The sequence below is a fragment of the Ptychodera flava genome, chromosome 18, assembly GCF_041260155.1.
Source record: "Ptychodera flava strain L36383 chromosome 18, AS_Pfla_20210202, whole genome shotgun sequence".
NCBI classification, from domain to species: domain Eukaryota; kingdom Metazoa; phylum Hemichordata; class Enteropneusta; family Ptychoderidae; genus Ptychodera; species Ptychodera flava.
This window is the reverse complement of record NC_091945.1, coordinates 35,353,543-35,370,987: the sequence shown is the minus strand read 5'-3', so window position 1 is coordinate 35,370,987 and position 17,445 is coordinate 35,353,543. Positions and strand designations below refer to the sequence as shown.

The following is a 17,445-nucleotide window of genomic DNA, read 5'->3' as shown; positions in this document are numbered from 1 at the left end:
CGGGTTTTCACGCTGGGCCCATTCGTTCAGTACGGGCCGGGCTCTGCTATTGGTTCGATTTGAAATGCGCCTACGTGACTTAATGTAACGCGCGGTCTTTTAAATCTGGAATGTAAGAGACAACCAGATGCGCTAAAAAACATGCTGATTTCTCGACTATTTATCGGTAAGAGGTAAAAATGTTTGAGTATATGATTGAGAAGGACCAATGTGCTTTGACCCTACATCAAATTTTACCGCTCTCGATGCTGCTGGGTGCATTTTGGCGAGCTCTGCTATTGGTTCGATTTGAAAAGCGCCCACGTGACTCAGTACCCCGCCGTGCCTTTTAAATCTGAAATGTAAGAGACGTCCAGATACGCTGAAGAACTTGCTGATTTCTCGACTTTTCATCGGTAAGAGGTAAAAATGTTGGAATATTATTGAGAAAGACTAATGTGCTTTGACCCTACGTCGAATTTTACCGATTTCGATGCATGCTAGGTGCATTTTGGCAATCGAAAAAAAGTGTGTGGCAATGAAGTGACACCCCTTGGGTAATGTTAGGCTGTATTGAATTTGCAACGCACATGTATAGTTAGGCAGCAACGCACATGTATAGTTAGGCTGTATTGAATTTGCAACGCACATGTATCTGTGTATAGTTAGGCTGTGTTGAATTTGCGACGCACATGTAGGCCTATAGTTAGGCTGTGTTGAAATTTGCAGCGCATACTTTGTTCTTTTCTGCAAATAGTATCAACAACGACAACAACAATAACAACAAATTTACTGAGTCCAAATATATGTTTATTTATCTTCATTTTTAAATATTTAATCATCATCATCGTCATCATCGGAGATTGAATCCCCTGTGGTTCAATGTTTACAGTACAATCAGAAGTTTATGTGGAGGAATTAACCAACAAACACTGTTCATGATGCCCGCCCTCTAGAGGCAGACCTTCCTATATGAAGCACTACCACATTTGATGCTTGTGGAAAGCTTGACCGCACAATGGAGCATTTAAACTTTTAGAAAATGACAAACTGAATAAGAAGGTATTCTGAAAATGTCAAATACTGAGAAAAAATGCGCAAATATTCAAAATAAACAGGTTAACTGTCTGGTCAGCTAAGTATAAAAAACAATGAAAATGTTTATGATCAAAAGTTTTTGAGATGCGCACATTTTAACAAATACAGAAATTATTAACATCATAAATATAAGACAAAACTATTTTTTCAGGGATGGGACAGGTTGGAAATGAGGGGTGAGAGACAAAGGCATTCCTATTGCTGCATGTGGATGCAGCCACACCATTTCATTTACAGCATACTTATTCACTGTGTTGTGTTCAAGTTCCATATTGTACTGACTGTCATACAAGGATAACATAAGCAAATCAAATAAAATTAGAAAAGGATCAATGCTGTTGTGTGGATTTTGCTGAACATGGCTGATTTTAATATTTCGCCCTATATATTTGGTATCCAGCAAAGGCATATTTTGATGTAAAGTCAAAATTAACACTACATTGCTGACAATATATGTTACCGTGAACTTTTTTTTTATAAATTATAGTATAGTAGTACTTCGAACAGATTAACAATTATCGTAATGTCAACCCATAATTTTACATCACAAAGACTGTAATTCTGCCAATTTTTTTTGTTTTCAGTCATTTTATAAATTTTGCACTGCACAAGATGATTGAACAAATTGCAATGTTTGAATTTGTAAACTCAAAGAATAAAAATCCTTTGGTCACAGATCAAATTATTTCTTGAAAAGAAATTTATTCTTAAACACTTTTAGCATATATTCTTTACGCGGTCATGTATTTCAAGGAAAATATGCCTATTAAAAACAGTAATTTCTCCACTTTCAATTATTTTCAATACTATGACAATTATCAGCCATGAGGTTATACAAACACAAGACCAGATAAGCGTTTTTCATCATTCACACATGACTCTTTGGAAAATCCATTAAAAACAGTTAAAAGTGACTTAAATTATCACTTGGTTACAGATGCCAGGTTGTGTATTTCACATGCACTCAGGTCAGTAGGGAAGTGCGTCATTACTATTTTGGACTGTTAATCTTATTTCTGAATTATTTAACTTTTTTCCACATTGAACTATCTTTAGGCAGTTTATACTGTAGCTTAGAATTTTTTTGATTGATGTATTTAATCATCTTTGGGTTCTTTGGGTCCATATCCCACCTCATGCCCCTACATCATCAACTATTTACCAACAACTCCATGCCAACAACACATTACCTGACTGGCCACACATTAGAGAAGGTACAGCGTCATTGACGGTATTTTAAAAAGATTTCTGTTAATTTCGGTCCAAAAAACTTGTTATTCAAATCTACTGACCAGACATCTTTAATTTTTTTTCTATACAAGTCCTAGTGATGACATAGTTAATTGAGAAATGAACAAGTTGAGAGGAAATCTGCTATGTGTGTAAGACTTGTAGTGTAGGACCAGCAAATGTTGGTTTTAGAATTTTAACCATTTTCTTGCATTTTTAAGCTTGTGTATATGGGAGGAATTAGTGTCATCGACACGATTTTTTAGAAATAAATTCCGATCAAAATCATTGCATACATTTAAGAAACTTCATACATTTCAACAAGGATTAGGCCTGTCACATTCCCTCCCATAATGATGGATTTTGCTTTCAGTAAAACTAAAAATCTTCCATCGTTGATATTTTTAGCATTAATATTTTTGTTCAAACAGTTTATATATAAACCTTTATGCAGATCCCTCAACCATAAAATGCATGCTTGTCTATTAGAGACATAGAGACATACATACAAATATCAAAATTACGTGATTTTCATGCACTTCCTGCTTGGGCCTGAATTTGCTACTCTGCTGCTACCTATACTGTGAAACTTTATTTTGTGTGGATTTGTTTATTTTGTGTTTGTCTTGGATTGGACAAAACAATCCCTAACAGAATATATATAACCAGTACCAAGAAGGTGTACATGTGTGGAAATGTGACTTGCACAACATTTCAAAAAGGTGGAAAAGTTCATCTGTTACTCATATGACACACTGATCTCACTATTTTTACCTGGCAGTCATTTACAGAAACCGCAATGTACATCTCTGATTGTCAGGCAGCGGAAATTGATCTTTGAGTCTGGCAATAGTTGTCTGCATAGATACTGTAAACCAACAATTTGAACCTCACTGTAATTTGAACTGTAAATTATAGATATTCCTGGATCAGTTTGTTTGACATGGTCTTCCTGTGTAAGTTTTATCAGGTCAAAACTATCACAAGATGCAATTTAGTCTTACAAGACATGCATCAGTAGTACATGCAATAGCAGCCATCATTTATCAACTGCAAATTGTAGCCATCATAAATTTTTGTCATAGATCAATTTCCAGACCTGCAATAAATGAGCACCTGGAATAGCAAGACACATTGAGGACAGTCGTCTAGAGTTCAGTTACACTGCAGACTCCAATAAACCATAAATTGTGTGCATAGGGCAGTAGGGTTCTATTTCTTGGAACACCATTAAGATGACTATGCAGTAAAAAGAGAAACTTTCTGGTCATGTCAATGCAGTGGTTTGATCCTCATAAAAGTATTGTATATCCTCAAAGAATCTGGGCAAATCTGCCATGTTTAAGTAATCATGTGGGTTTTGTAAATCTCATCATTAGTTCAGAGGCATTTCATATGATTTTGTATGTTTTTGATCCTATTATAAACTTGTTTGAATTTAATTAGTCCTCGCGGATGCAGTCCAGCGGGGAGTTATAGATTTGGTCCCATCGGTCCGTCCATCCATCCGTCCGTCCGTCTGTCAGCAGCCGTTTCTCTGTCATCCCTCAGCAGATTTTTTTCAAACTGTGTGCAAGAATAAAATACTGTGCCGTACATATGCACGTCAATTTATTTTGCGATATGATCCAATATGGCTGCCTGGTGGCCATTTTGATGGAATTTTTCATGTTTTTGAACCATAACTCAACTATCCCTGAACAGATATATACCATAGTATTTTATCTGTGTACCAACATTTCATTCAATGTTGGTACACAGATAAAATACTATGGTATATATGCACATCAATTTATTTTACAATACAATCCAATGTGGCCATTTTGTTTGGATTTTTTCATGTTTTGAACCGTAACTCATCTATCCCTGAACAGATCTCTGCAATCTTGGCACACAGACATCGTATTTTAGTGTGCATGTTCATGTCAATTGTAATCCAGTGGGGACTGTGTCATCAGCAATGACTTATTATGTATATATCATGCTGATTGATGCCAAGAAAATCTCTCCTGAAAAGAAATGCTTTTGTAACTTGACTTTCTCTTTTAAAATTTATGCTGACAGTTTGGCTGTAAAATCTTTGTGTTTGGTTATCATTGTTGTTATTGTTAACTGTTATCGCTGTTATTGTTGATATTATTGTTCACATTTCATAATGGTGAAAACTAGATTGAACTACACCAGGTACAACCTGGTGGCCTTATCTTTCTTGTAATTGATATAAATGTATAATATGTTTCATTCTTAAAGGATAAGTCACTAATTTTAGGTGATGTTTTTTCCAAATGTAACCTTGTACCTTTTTCAAATCAATCATAAAAGTTGAATAAACAACTGATCAGGTGTGAAATGTCAAATATTGATTGTAGTTTTATAAAGAGTAGTTGGTATCTAATTCACATACATCTCCGGTAGACACCAGAAATTGTACCCTATTGGTCACTTCATGTGTCCATCGTGTCCCTGTAACTGTGTTACAAGGCTGAAGGTACATCCATGTTTTGTGCACCAGTCTTTTAACATCGTACAAGGCCCTGAACAGTATGACAGACCTCTGATCTCTCAAATAATACAAATGATTAAACACAAAATATAATTTGCAAAGACAGTACTTAATTTTGTCTCCTTAGAACAACCAGACGTTACAAATGCTCACGTGTTTCATTATATATTGCAGTTATGTGTAAATTTGAACCTTTGCCACATGTTTGCAACTTCATTCAAAGTATTATGACCAACATAATGAACAATATTCACCACAGATTAACTCTATAGGTCATTAAGTATTATGTAATTAGCTGAAATAAAAATAATTAATTTCTTTGACTGCTGTCATTGTATCACCACTTTATATAGCAAGTGTAATTGCCTTTGGTCAAGTCCTTCAAACTATATATTCCAAACTTTGAAAGCTCATTAGATATGCAAACTATAAATTAGCTGACATGAAAACTTAAGTGCGAAATGATTTCCAATATTGATATAACCTGGTATAATCATCAATGTACATAGCATGTTATGCCAACTTTGATCAAATAAATCAAAGTATATATCCCTAATTAGGAAAGTTAATTAAATACATAAATTAAGAATTGGCTGAAGCAAAAATGCTTAATGCCTTTCAATAATGTTAGCCTACATAATAGTATCTTTTATGTACATAGCAAGTTTCATCAATTTTGGTCATGTAAATTCAAATATATATCCCTACCGATTTCAAATATTCATTAGATATGCAAATTAGGAGCTGGATGAAGTAAAAATGCTTAACTTTCAATAATGTCGTATCATGATATCATAGTATCTTAAATGTACATGGCAAGTTTTGTCAACTTTGGTCTAGTCACTACAGATAAATATCCCTGATTATGAAAGTTCATAAAATATGCAAATTAGGAATTGGCTGATGTAAAACTGCTTAATGACATTTAATAATGTTCTATCATAGTATCTTTAATGTACATAGCAAGTTTCATCAATTTGGTCGCGTCAATTCAGATAAATACCCTAATTAGGAAAGTCATAAAATATGCAAATTAGGAATTGGCTGATGTAAAACTGCTTAATGACATTTAATAATGTTCTATCATAGTATCTTTAATGTACATAGCAAGTTTCATCAATTTGGTCATGTAACTTCAAATATATATCCTTAATTTCAAAAGGTCATTAAATATGCAAATTGGCTGATGTAAAAATGCTTAATGACATTTAATAATGCTATCATAGTATCTTTAATGTACATAGCAAGTTTCATCAATTTGGTCATGTAACTTCAAATATATATCCTTAATTTCAAAAGGTCATTAAATATGCAAATTAGGATTTGGATGAAGTAAAAATGCTCATAGTATCTTCAATATGCATACCAAGTTTCGTCAATTTGGATCGAGTAAATTCAGATATATACTCCCAATTAGGAAATTTCATTAAACATGCAAAGTAGTAATTATCTTTCACGTCACCCCTTAATATCTTTCAAAGCTGATATATCTTGGTGTGATCAACATTTGTAGCGAACCTCATCAAATTGTGTGCAGTAGTTGTCAATATATAGCTGTTTTTTCTAAAATCATTAATTATGCAAATGAGCAAAAAGTAAGCACGCCACACCCACCAAAAACTAATCAGTTCTTGCCATTTGCTAACTGAATATATGTATCAGATTTGATTCTGATCTGATAAGCTGTTTTTGAGATATTGAGTACACAGACAAACAGACACACAGACAGACAGACAGACAGACACACAGACAGACATCGCTGCAACATATGCTCACGTGTGTCAACACGTTAGCAAAAAATTGAAGCAACATTATCAAGAGATTTTTGACAAGTACAGTAAACATCTGTTTTCATCTCGCCTGATTTGATCAGTTCAAATGTTCAAAGTATCATCTTGTGCTGAACGTCACCAAATCATATTTACCCTTCACAGATAACCTGTTCATGCCCAAATATCTGTAAACAGGTCCACGTTCACCCACGATAAGAATGGATTTGGGCCAAACCATTGTGGTTAAAGGTGTTATGTCATGCATTGTAGCAATGCTGTTTTAGTTGTTGAAGAAAGCAACGTAGCAACTTGATAAGAATATGTGAAATGTGTATACATGATGTCAATTACAAATATTGATTGCGTAAATTGCCGAATTTATAATTGATGTGTAGGCGCTGTAAGGATGAATATACGACACTTGTAATGGCTAACTTTCTTAGTTCTATAACAAAATATGAAATTGAATCATTCATTTCTGTCTGCTTTTTGCTCAAAGCCAATTTATAATTATAACATTAATTGTAAAGAAAAAGAAAATATATTCCAATTCATATACCACTAAGTTATATCGTTTGAGATTGTTGCATTGTATTGTGGGATTGAAAGATCCAGAAGGGACTACAGCAGGAACAAAGCTGTGAATGGACAGCAACATTGACAGTTACAGAGTATCCACAGAACATTTATCTGTCAGGTTCTACCACGTCTGTAAGGATGTCTCTTCATGAGCCGAAGTGTGCATCAAACACCTATATCTGTTGGCCTTGTAGGTTTTCTCACCAATTTTCTGCTGTGAAAGTTTGAATGATTGGAGCGGCACGAGTTGAGAATTTGTAATACACTTTTAGCGAAGACTACCAACAGTTTTGCTTTTGTGTGAAACCTTTTGATTCTGCAAGTCTATTTATATCAATCAACTGATTTGCTTGGCGACATTCCATGCAGCAGGGTAGCACATATGTCTCGCCATCATTCTGAACAATTTTGTGTCAAAAGCAGGAACTGCAGCTTCTTTCAATTTCACTGACATCTAGTCACAGAAAACAGACTATCCTGAGGCAGTCATCTGCTGCGTCTTTGTCATTGCTCACAATGAACTGCCTGGCACCTTTCAAAGGGACATATCACTTCGGTGCCAAGAGTCCATCAAATATTTACCACGGTTTTAAAGTTTAACTGTCATCAAATATTAAACACAAGACACAAACTTTGATACTTGACGCCGCAAATCCTTCTCATTTCAATGAATTCATGATATATTGTGTGATATTGTAGAAATTGTGATCTTTTGAGATGGAGAATACTCGGAACCGCTCCAATCACAAGTGCCAGTGCCTGAGATTTACGTTTTCAGTTGAAAGTTTTTGAAACTTCAAAAGTGTAGTCATGGAAAAATCTCAATCAGCTCTTAACAAATACTTACATGCCACACTGTTCCTATGGTTACAGAATGCACTGTGTTCCAGTTGTACACATACATTTTAAAATGTTGAAGTTGGCGATTCCAATATAACCACTCCACAGTTCCTATTCTTTCATTCATGATGTCCATGCATTGTAGTTTTCAACCTCAATATGTCTGTTCCTCCTCTATCCATTTTATCAGTTGTACCTCACACATTTAAAATATTCATATGTTCTAAGGTACATACTTGAACCAGAATATTACATTTCATGGGAATAATCACTAATTGATTAGTTCAGATGTCCCCCAGCTGATCATACATTCTGTGTTTTGATATTTTAAAAGGAATATTAATCAAGTTTCTGCATAACAGACAGCTAGTGCCCGACCAATTTTTTTTCAAACCTGTTTAGCATGGATTCCTAAAACATCCTAATGAATGTATCCTATTACAAATATTACTGGAAATACTTGTTAGATGAACCATGTATACCTGTAGAGAAGTAATATATAATGAAACAAAAAATATGTTGGATGACCCTTCGGCAAAAGTGCTGATTTGCTTGTCTTCCTAGACTGGATGATTGATAGTATGCATCATAAATGGTTTAGTATTTCCCAGAATGCTTTAGGACTGGAACTGTTGAGACATACATCTGATTTGTTTTCTCTGTTCTTTAATTTTTGGAGATGAGTACAAATACTACTGTCATTGGACTCTGGCACAAATTTCCACATGTTCTCGATCACAATATCGATCAGTGCTCATTTGCAAGTTATCAAAAGTTAAATGCGTACTCTTCTGCCAAAACACTCTACAGGCAGAATGCACCTTTTGAAATTTCAAAATCTTCTAATCTGATGCTGATCAATTTCTCATTTTGACAGTTGTAAAGAAAAGTTTGCTTTCACTGTCTTTTGTGATAGTGAAAACCATATACTGAACATCTCCTAGTAGAGTTAACAAAGAGAACATGGTAGCCATTTGAATTTTAAATATTAGTAAATTTTATGTTTTTCTAAACCAAAAATTTGCGTGATCAATCCTGGTCCCTATTCCTGCTTATGAAAGTAAAAAGAGTGATCAGTTTAGTTGCATTTAACATGAAATGACCATTTGCTTTCTAAAGTGACAGTATGGAACACAAAATCTCAAACCTTAATCTCCTGAAGAACGATCAACAAAATGAGTAAAATTATGGTTAAGTTTGAAAGATACATCTAGACAGGGCATTCTTGCTCTTGTCCAGATTTTGGATTAGAAACTCTCGTGTTCATTCAGCTTTTAACAAAGAATAGACAGTTTCAACAAAATTGGTTAAAATTGTATAAAAATTACTGGCAAATTATGATGTTACCATCAAAAATTCCAAAAAGTGTTTCTTTAACACAAATAACAGAAGAACATAACAGGATTGAGAACTTTGAAATATCACTCATTTTACAGACTATGATAATTTCTGTATGTCGACAACTTAGTTCTACAATTATTGATGTTGTCTTTTGACAACAATGATATAGCTATTCATTTCCTTACGTGGTAGTGTAACTATAGTATGATTGTAATCAGAATAGCCGAGTAATGGATAGAACTACATTGATATGTATGAGTCACTCTACAGATATTCTTTTTTTTCCGTGTAGTAACATGGTAATAGTGACCTGTTTGCCCTTGTATGCATTTAACTGGAAGGAATAGAATAATAAGTATGTCTTCCATAGATTGATATCTCCCTGATTTTCATACAGGCGGCAGAATTTCAGACACACAATAGGAAGAGAATAATAGTGTTACTTTACAAAATTGCAAAATTTGCATCTGTCTACAATGAAAGCCTTCATGGTGATTTGAAAGTCAAAACGTTCTGCATATTTGTGACTCTTGTCAAAGGCTATCTGAATCTTGATTGGAAAGTTGTTCTACACCAAGAAAAGAGAAATTTTTTGTGTGAATAAGTGTCAGTGTAAAATACCAGTATGATTTGCAAAATGCGAAGTCTGTTATTGTCTCTAAAAACTGGTAAAATTTACAGATTTGTATACACATAGACAGATACCCTGAATGTTTGGTGCAAGCTTAGACGTTTTTGACAAATTTTGACTCCACACCATTTACTGATGTAAGTTATTGTCAGTTGTAAAACAGGCAAAAGTGCTTAAAGTAGATGGGTTAGATAAGTATGCAATAAATCAAAATAATTTGCATAAAAACATCTTGTAATTAATAGCAATTAGTATAATTTTTTAGTCCTTTGGGCCTTTGGCCCAAAGTACTAATGTGATGACGCGGCCTCTGTTGTTGCATACAGTGGGCCGTATGCTGTGGACGCAGGTATCTCAGAAACGCTTCAGTAACTTTTTCTGAAATTTGGTCTGGTGGTCACTTTGGCATGTATCTCAAACGGTCTTTTTTCTTTTTTTGATTGAATCATTTTAAAGTCACTTTTTTAGCTTTTTTGTGAAAACCACTATTTTCAATTTTTCCTCAAAACCACTGATTTGATTATTGTGATATTTGGCATAGGTGTTCGTATAGTTGAAATGCCGTCAGAAATGTTCAAAATTTGGTGATACATGCCTTGTATTATTTTTAAACAATATTTTTATCCATTTTTATTTTATATTTACTTGATTTTGACTCGCTTTCGTTAAAGCTACCGTCTGCGCATGCGCACAACTCTAGGACAAAATCTGAGTTGAGAATCGAATCGGACGCCATCTTGTTTCTCGGTGTGGGCACATTTTTTACTTTGTGAACGTTTCACTGTGCATTTCAACATATTCTATAGTTATGACGTTGACAGTGATGCACTTTTGCGGCTGTCGTGTATTTTTTGGTACGAAAGGCGCCTTTGATCGACTGAAGAATGATGGTACCGGCAGGCATATCAGTTCTACTGAGGAAGTAATCCACTGGCCCGCATAGGTCAGGGACTCACTTAGGGGAGAACCACTTGATTTGTGGGGGGGGGGGTATGGAGGATTTTGAGAAAAAAAATTGTCACCAGGTGAAATAAAAGAAAAAAATAAGCCTGTAATGGCTTGAGAAAAAAAATTCTCATAACAGACAGAAATAAATAAAAGAGGAATTGTCATAATGCAGTTGATATGAGCAAAATTTTGGAAATTCATTCTCATGTGTTCTTTGCTAGCATGCTGCCATAGACAGCGCAAATGTTTTTACCACAAGCAATTCTCATGTGTTTTTTTTCCCAGCACTTATGATATAAGCATTTACTACTTTACACCTCAGTGCACTCGATGTTTTCCTTCCCTTTTCTGACCCAAGAAATCATATTTCTGGATTTCTGTTGCAATATCTCAATGGTACAGGCAATATCTAGATGGGACTATTTGACTTCTGTACATTGTGAAAATTGAAAACACAAGACAGGAGTCAATAAACTAGTGTAAAAACCAATATATTATTCTCTCAACATAAATATGTTAGAAAGATTACAAGTTGTCAAAGAAAAATTGAGGAACAACAAATATAATGAAATACAATGTGTGAGCCTTGTTTCTCTGACCACAAAAGATAACATCTCCCCTGAGAACTTAAAAGAATTGACTGTTATAAAGAAAAGCAGGTATAGTACTGATCACTGTTGATTTGCCAAAAAAGTGTTCTATAATTTAAAGTTGTATATATACTAGACTTTCCATTTTGTTTTCATTCGTTGGAATGTAAACTGAATATATAAAACCATCCTGTGATATGTGAAACACTGGCTTAAATTTGAAAAATTGCACTGCTACTCCATTTGATAAAAAATTGATGCAGATGTGACAGTTGAATTAAAAAATGCTGTCTCTCTGACAAAAAAAGGTCCCATACCCACTTCCTGCATACCCCCCCCCCCCGAAATGAAATGGGTCTCTCCTTAATATGCGCATGCGCATATAACAAGTTGGCGTTAGTTGTTGCAAGGACCAGCTCCTGGCAAGGACTTTGAAAAATCAAACCGACGCTGTCTTGTTTCTCGGTCTTGTGCGAATTTTGATGTTTTGAAGCTTTTAGCATTTATTTGATGATGTTTTGTAAATATGAAGTTCACGGTGATTGTATTTTTGTTGCTGTCATGTATTTTTTTGGCACGAAACGCTCCTTCGTTACCGGCGAATCCATTGCTTTAAGCGAGGCAATCCCACGGCGGCCCGTTAGTAATAGCTGGGTGAGAGCGAAAGAATTCGCTCTGTCCTTCTACCTCCATGTCATAACAAACTAGCGTCGTTTTATGTTGATGTACTGTCCTTTCGACACAGCGATAACTTTAAGTTTTCTGTTGCTTATTTTGGGTAATTTCGACAGTTGTGCATTGATTTTGACATCATTGTTGAAGACAGTGTGTGCTTTAGACTGTCGACAGTCCTCGTGCCTTCTTTTGACCGGATCCGGAGTCACTTGCGGTAGTAATCCAACGTAGGCGATCGAGCGCCGAAGCATCATTGTTGAAGACAGTGTGTGCTTTAGACTGTCGACAGTCCTCGTGCTTCTTTGACCGGATCCGGAGTCACTTGCGGTAGTAATCCAACGTAGGCGATCGAGTGCCGAAGGCGCACAAGGTCGAGTGCGAAGGCACCGAAAGCTACGCGAGACCAAGCAGTACAAGCGACTGGCGAGAGTCTATGTGTGCTTATGTTGACCGATTTATGCGCACTTCAGAATCACGGCATAATCCGACATGGTAATTTGGCATGATCATCAGATCATACATGATCCGAGATTGCACTTTAGCAAGGTCACGATAACTAATGTTGTTTGTTTCACTGTGGTTTAATACCTATAGGGCCTATTTCCACTAAAAGACTATTAGAATTTCCTCCTGGCTACTTTGAAATCGTGCACTGGCATGCATGTAGTTGTCAACATCACTATGCTTGAATGTAGTAGACTCTTACTATGAATATATCGACTGTCACTGCATATTGCATATGTGTGCAAGTCACCCCATATCATATCAAAAAATGTAGTATTGCGACGTTTGAGCTGCCACAAGCCAGAATTTACAGTTTATGAGAAAGTTATCTTACATGTAAAACTCAGTTCTACTGTGAACAAAATGCAAGCTATGTTGCTTAACTATGGTGAATAACATAATATTTTGTACCTATCACCGTGTCAGAAAATCAGAAGGAACAACCACTCAGACAAACTCTGGTCAGGATGATACTGTCCAATTTTAATATGTCTCTCGGCACACACTAGATACTCATGACTGTAAAACAACATTTCCATATAATTGTATATTCAGTTTTTATATTTAGTTTGCTTTTCACCATATTCTATGTCCTTCCCTGCACTACATAATTCAAATTAAATATTGTTTTTGGCCTATACATACTTGAGGGGTAAGCTTATTTAGTCTCATACATTAAAGATGCACTGTTGACCTTCAGAGTCCACACTTTTATCATTGTATTGTAGATAGGTGTACACTCCAAATACTAAGTACAAGTGTGGTGAGTGTAACAAGCAAATGTTTTTTAGTCATTGGCCCAAATTTATTTTCTATTTGATGGACAATAAATACATGTGTAATCAATGCCAACAATCCAGTTTAAGTAATTTGGTTTAGATTAGCCATTGTCCATTATATAGTTTGTGGCTAAATTTTCTCCCCTTCTGTATCATATAAGTTCACCGTTTCCTGTTTTAGATATTGTTGATCCTATTGAGTTCCATCTCTTATTCTTGATTCACTTTCACATTAACTTTCATTTATGTCCAAACAATTTGACTTTTTGCCAGATTTCACATTTATGGCAAATAATAAACAGTAAGGAGGCACAAAGGACGTCGGTGCCCCCGGCCCCATGTTTACTTTTTTTGAGCAAGAAAAGTAAAAATAGCCTAAAACTTTCTAAATCCTTTGCCATTCTCCTAAGTTTTCCTATTCTAAATGAGAAGAAGACGTTCAGCAATGCTTGTCACAGAATGCTACAAGAATTACGTTGAAATAAATAAGTCAGAAAGCAGTTGCCAAAACTTTTCTCAAGAAGATTTCCAGTGGTCACCAGGGAAGAGTTTCTTTACAATGAAGAAACTTTCGTCATCCATATACTTATACAAAAAGTGCTGAGGGTGTATGGCCTTTTCAATGAGATTAAGTGCAAGGATAACAAGATTTTGAGGAATGGCAGAAAAATCAGGATTAAAAGAAGTGAATTGGCATTTAATCATCAAACTTTGATGTTCACCTGCATAAACTGAAGAGATTTACTGCCTACTGATGGAGATTTGTCACTGCCAAGGGGAAGTGCTGTTTCCAAGGCAACAGCAAGAGATAACAAAAAGTCATGACAGATGTTCAGTGGAGTAGAACGCAGTAACCATTAATTAGCTTTTAATGGTGACTACTATCAGTGGAGTTTACAGCGTTATGACTGTCTATACTCGATAATAGCTTTATGAAAGACTTAATGACTGCTCATGAAAAAATTCAAACTCGCCAGCTGTTGAAAGCTGTCTTGGAAGCGTGCATTTATTCAAGTATAGTTGGATATCAACTTTCTTCAGTCGGTGTTTGAACCACACAGATTCATTACATCTTTAGAAGAACCAGTGATTGAAATTAATGGTAATATATTAATGTTCCAAAGGAATTTTTTGCTACTTGTTCATAATCTATTTTCTCTGAGGAAGGTCATGCATCATAGATTAACCAGATCAAGTACTTGTATTGTATGAAGGAAAAAAGGAAAATAATCAAAAAGCAAGAATTACAGGTAAACAGCCGTCCAAGCTTCTAATCCTCTTATTCCTCCTTGACAAAGCTATTTATATTTGTTTTCCTCAGGGTATCCTCTGTCTTCAGATCTTATTTTTTCTTTTCATAATCTTCTCTTGGACCTGTCATGTACGTAATACCAGTCACGACAATTCTTCTTTTTATACACAAGTTTTATTCCAGTCAAGGCCTAGGTTTCGGAATGGAACATGTGCTGCTTATCAGCATGTTGAACTCCATCTCACCTGGGTAGTTTCTCTCACTTTTCTTTATTGGATGTATCTTGTCTTTCCACAACTTCATTTCCTATACTTTCAGGAACTCTTTTTTTCTCCCAATAAGTGTGTGAAATTAAAAACCCAACATATAAGCAAAGCGCCGAGCAGATGGCGTAAGGCCCATAGAGTGATAATTGGACGCCACTTTGTACCTTGGGACCAGAGAGTAAGATAAGACTTATCTCAGTCAGACATAGTTCCATACAATTTTTATCATGAAGACACCGGTGTCTCCTTCTCCAGTAGCCTTACATTCACGATTTCGTCAATGATTTGACTGGTGATGACACCATGTTTACGAGGTTAATACTCTACATTCCAAGGGCAGACAAAACATAGCTGAAGGATTTCAGTGTAGATTGGTAGTGATTTGCAAATCAATCATTGTTAAAAGTTGTATTTTCTATCATAGAAGGATTTATCTTGCATATTGAAGTATTGGCAATAATTTGTGAAGTTTTCACTTCATTGATCTCTGAAGTACATTGTCTTGCGAAGCACTTTATGAAGTTATGAAGCTAATTTGCATATTGACATTCAACAGGTGTCAATCAGTCTATTCAGAAACACCCTTGATGAGAAGCCTATCATAGGAAAAAGAATTGCAATTGTGAGACAACTAAGTGTTACCATAGTTTTCTTTTGTTCATTTGTGAGTAGGCAGTGGAAATGATATGACAGAAATGTTAGAATCAATGAATTTATCACATCATAAACAAATTAGTTTCCTCTTTCACAAGTCACTGCATACCTTTTGATATTTTGTACCACCACCAAGCAGTTTTTCAAGATGACCCTATCGTTATTGCCATTTTCTAGTTGTTTCTGGGACCTGGTAAATTATTTACCTTGAATGGTACTGATTGTTTGATCTGCGTTGTTCAGCTGCAGTCATGTTGTTTGTTTCTCAGTTTGCTAAGGCATGTTTGTAAATGATGAGTTGTAGAATAATGCTCCTGCCCTCATAAACAGAGCCAGTTTTAACCTTTTTCTACTTATACTTTTGATATAAGAATTTCAGTTGTTGGATATCATGACAGATGCATACAAAACATGTCAAACAGTATAAGTTGGGTTTAAGGTAGTGTGGCACGTTGCACTGCATATTTTGCTCAAAATCATTTTGCAAAGATTCATTCAATTTTCTTTAATTTGTTTACCAAAGATTAAAATATTGGTTAGGTTTACGTTGGGTAAGAAAGAATTGTAAATTTATGCAAATGCATGCAAATCACCTGATTTCCTGGCCAATTTTTTCTCTTGTTCACAACATTTCAAAAAAAAATAATACAACTCTAGCTTGGACAAATTTTGTGAAATTTTCACTTTATGTTCTTTACTCTGGTTCCAAATAAGATATTAAATTTCATAGTTTTTCAATTTAAATTAATTTTTATCATTAATACCAAATTGAGGTTTTCTACCTAAAATACATACCCCCTTCATCTTTTGAGTAAAGTATTGCTACCATATTAACCTTGAGATTTTCTGCTTTTTGAAAATATATTGTCTGAGGTGGTTTTCTAAGAAAATAAGAAATAAGAAATATTGCTTTGAAAAATATTGTGTTGGTTAAAGTGCAATACCACCCTAAGCAGACATTTGACTGTCATCATTTACCTGTAACATATTCATCAATAACATAAATATTCTGTTTGGTATTGTTACCATAGCGAGCAACGTAAACCATAGTTCAAATTGTTAAATAATGGTGGAAATTATGAAATGGATTATTGTCACGTTATAATGAAGCATAGTAACTACATTGCTCATGTGTTTTGTCATGGCAAACCGTGGTAACCAAGGCCCTGTCTCTATCACAACACTGTGATGGAGCTTGACAATAAAACAATGAGACGATGCTTATCTCAACAGATAATGGAATATTCTCAAAAAAGCTTGAATTTGTGGATTTTCACCAGTTGATAATTATGGTGCTGTACTATTGTAGACATTGACAAGAGTCTTTTGTGTTTTTCTCCACAGGCTGAAAATCCTCTAGCATACAGCTGATTATAGTAAGTCTGGCTTTTATTCAAATTTAAAAATATAACAAAAGATCAAAAGGAAAGGCAGCTTTGCATATGGATCTTCCATATATTTTTCAACTAAAGAATCTTCTCAATGCATAGTACAGTCTTATTCCATTGTATTGTTGTTTTATATAATATACAGACCTGAATGTACACAATAGATGTATCTTGAAACTCTGTAATTGGTGAACTAGGTAACAGCTGTTTCTTGTGAGGTGTTCTGCTTCAAAATTTCAATTTTCTTCCTACAATCACGGACAAAGAGAAAAATTGATTTTATCAAGTGCATCAGCAAGGTAGAAAAGGTCAGGCCTATAAACATTCTAAATTTGTTTCTCAGATGTGGCGAAAATAATGTGGCGAAGCAGATTTTTATTTCACCGTTTAATTTTTCTAGCTAACACTATCCAACT

General features: G+C 35.0%; 1 protein-coding gene across 3 annotated transcripts in view; it reads left to right on the top strand.

Annotated features, from left to right (window-relative positions):
• Nucleotides 1-17,445, top strand: part of LOC139117495 (lysophosphatidic acid phosphatase type 6-like) — a 158,180-nt gene that overhangs the window by 104,374 nt on the left and 36,361 nt on the right. For all 3 annotated transcript variants that reach the window (XR_011548546.1, XR_011548545.1, XR_011548547.1), the window contains exon 12: nucleotides 16,986-17,017. The gene's annotated coding sequence lies outside the window, so the exon portion shown is untranslated. The remainder of the gene's footprint in view (nucleotides 1-16,985; nucleotides 17,018-17,445) is intronic.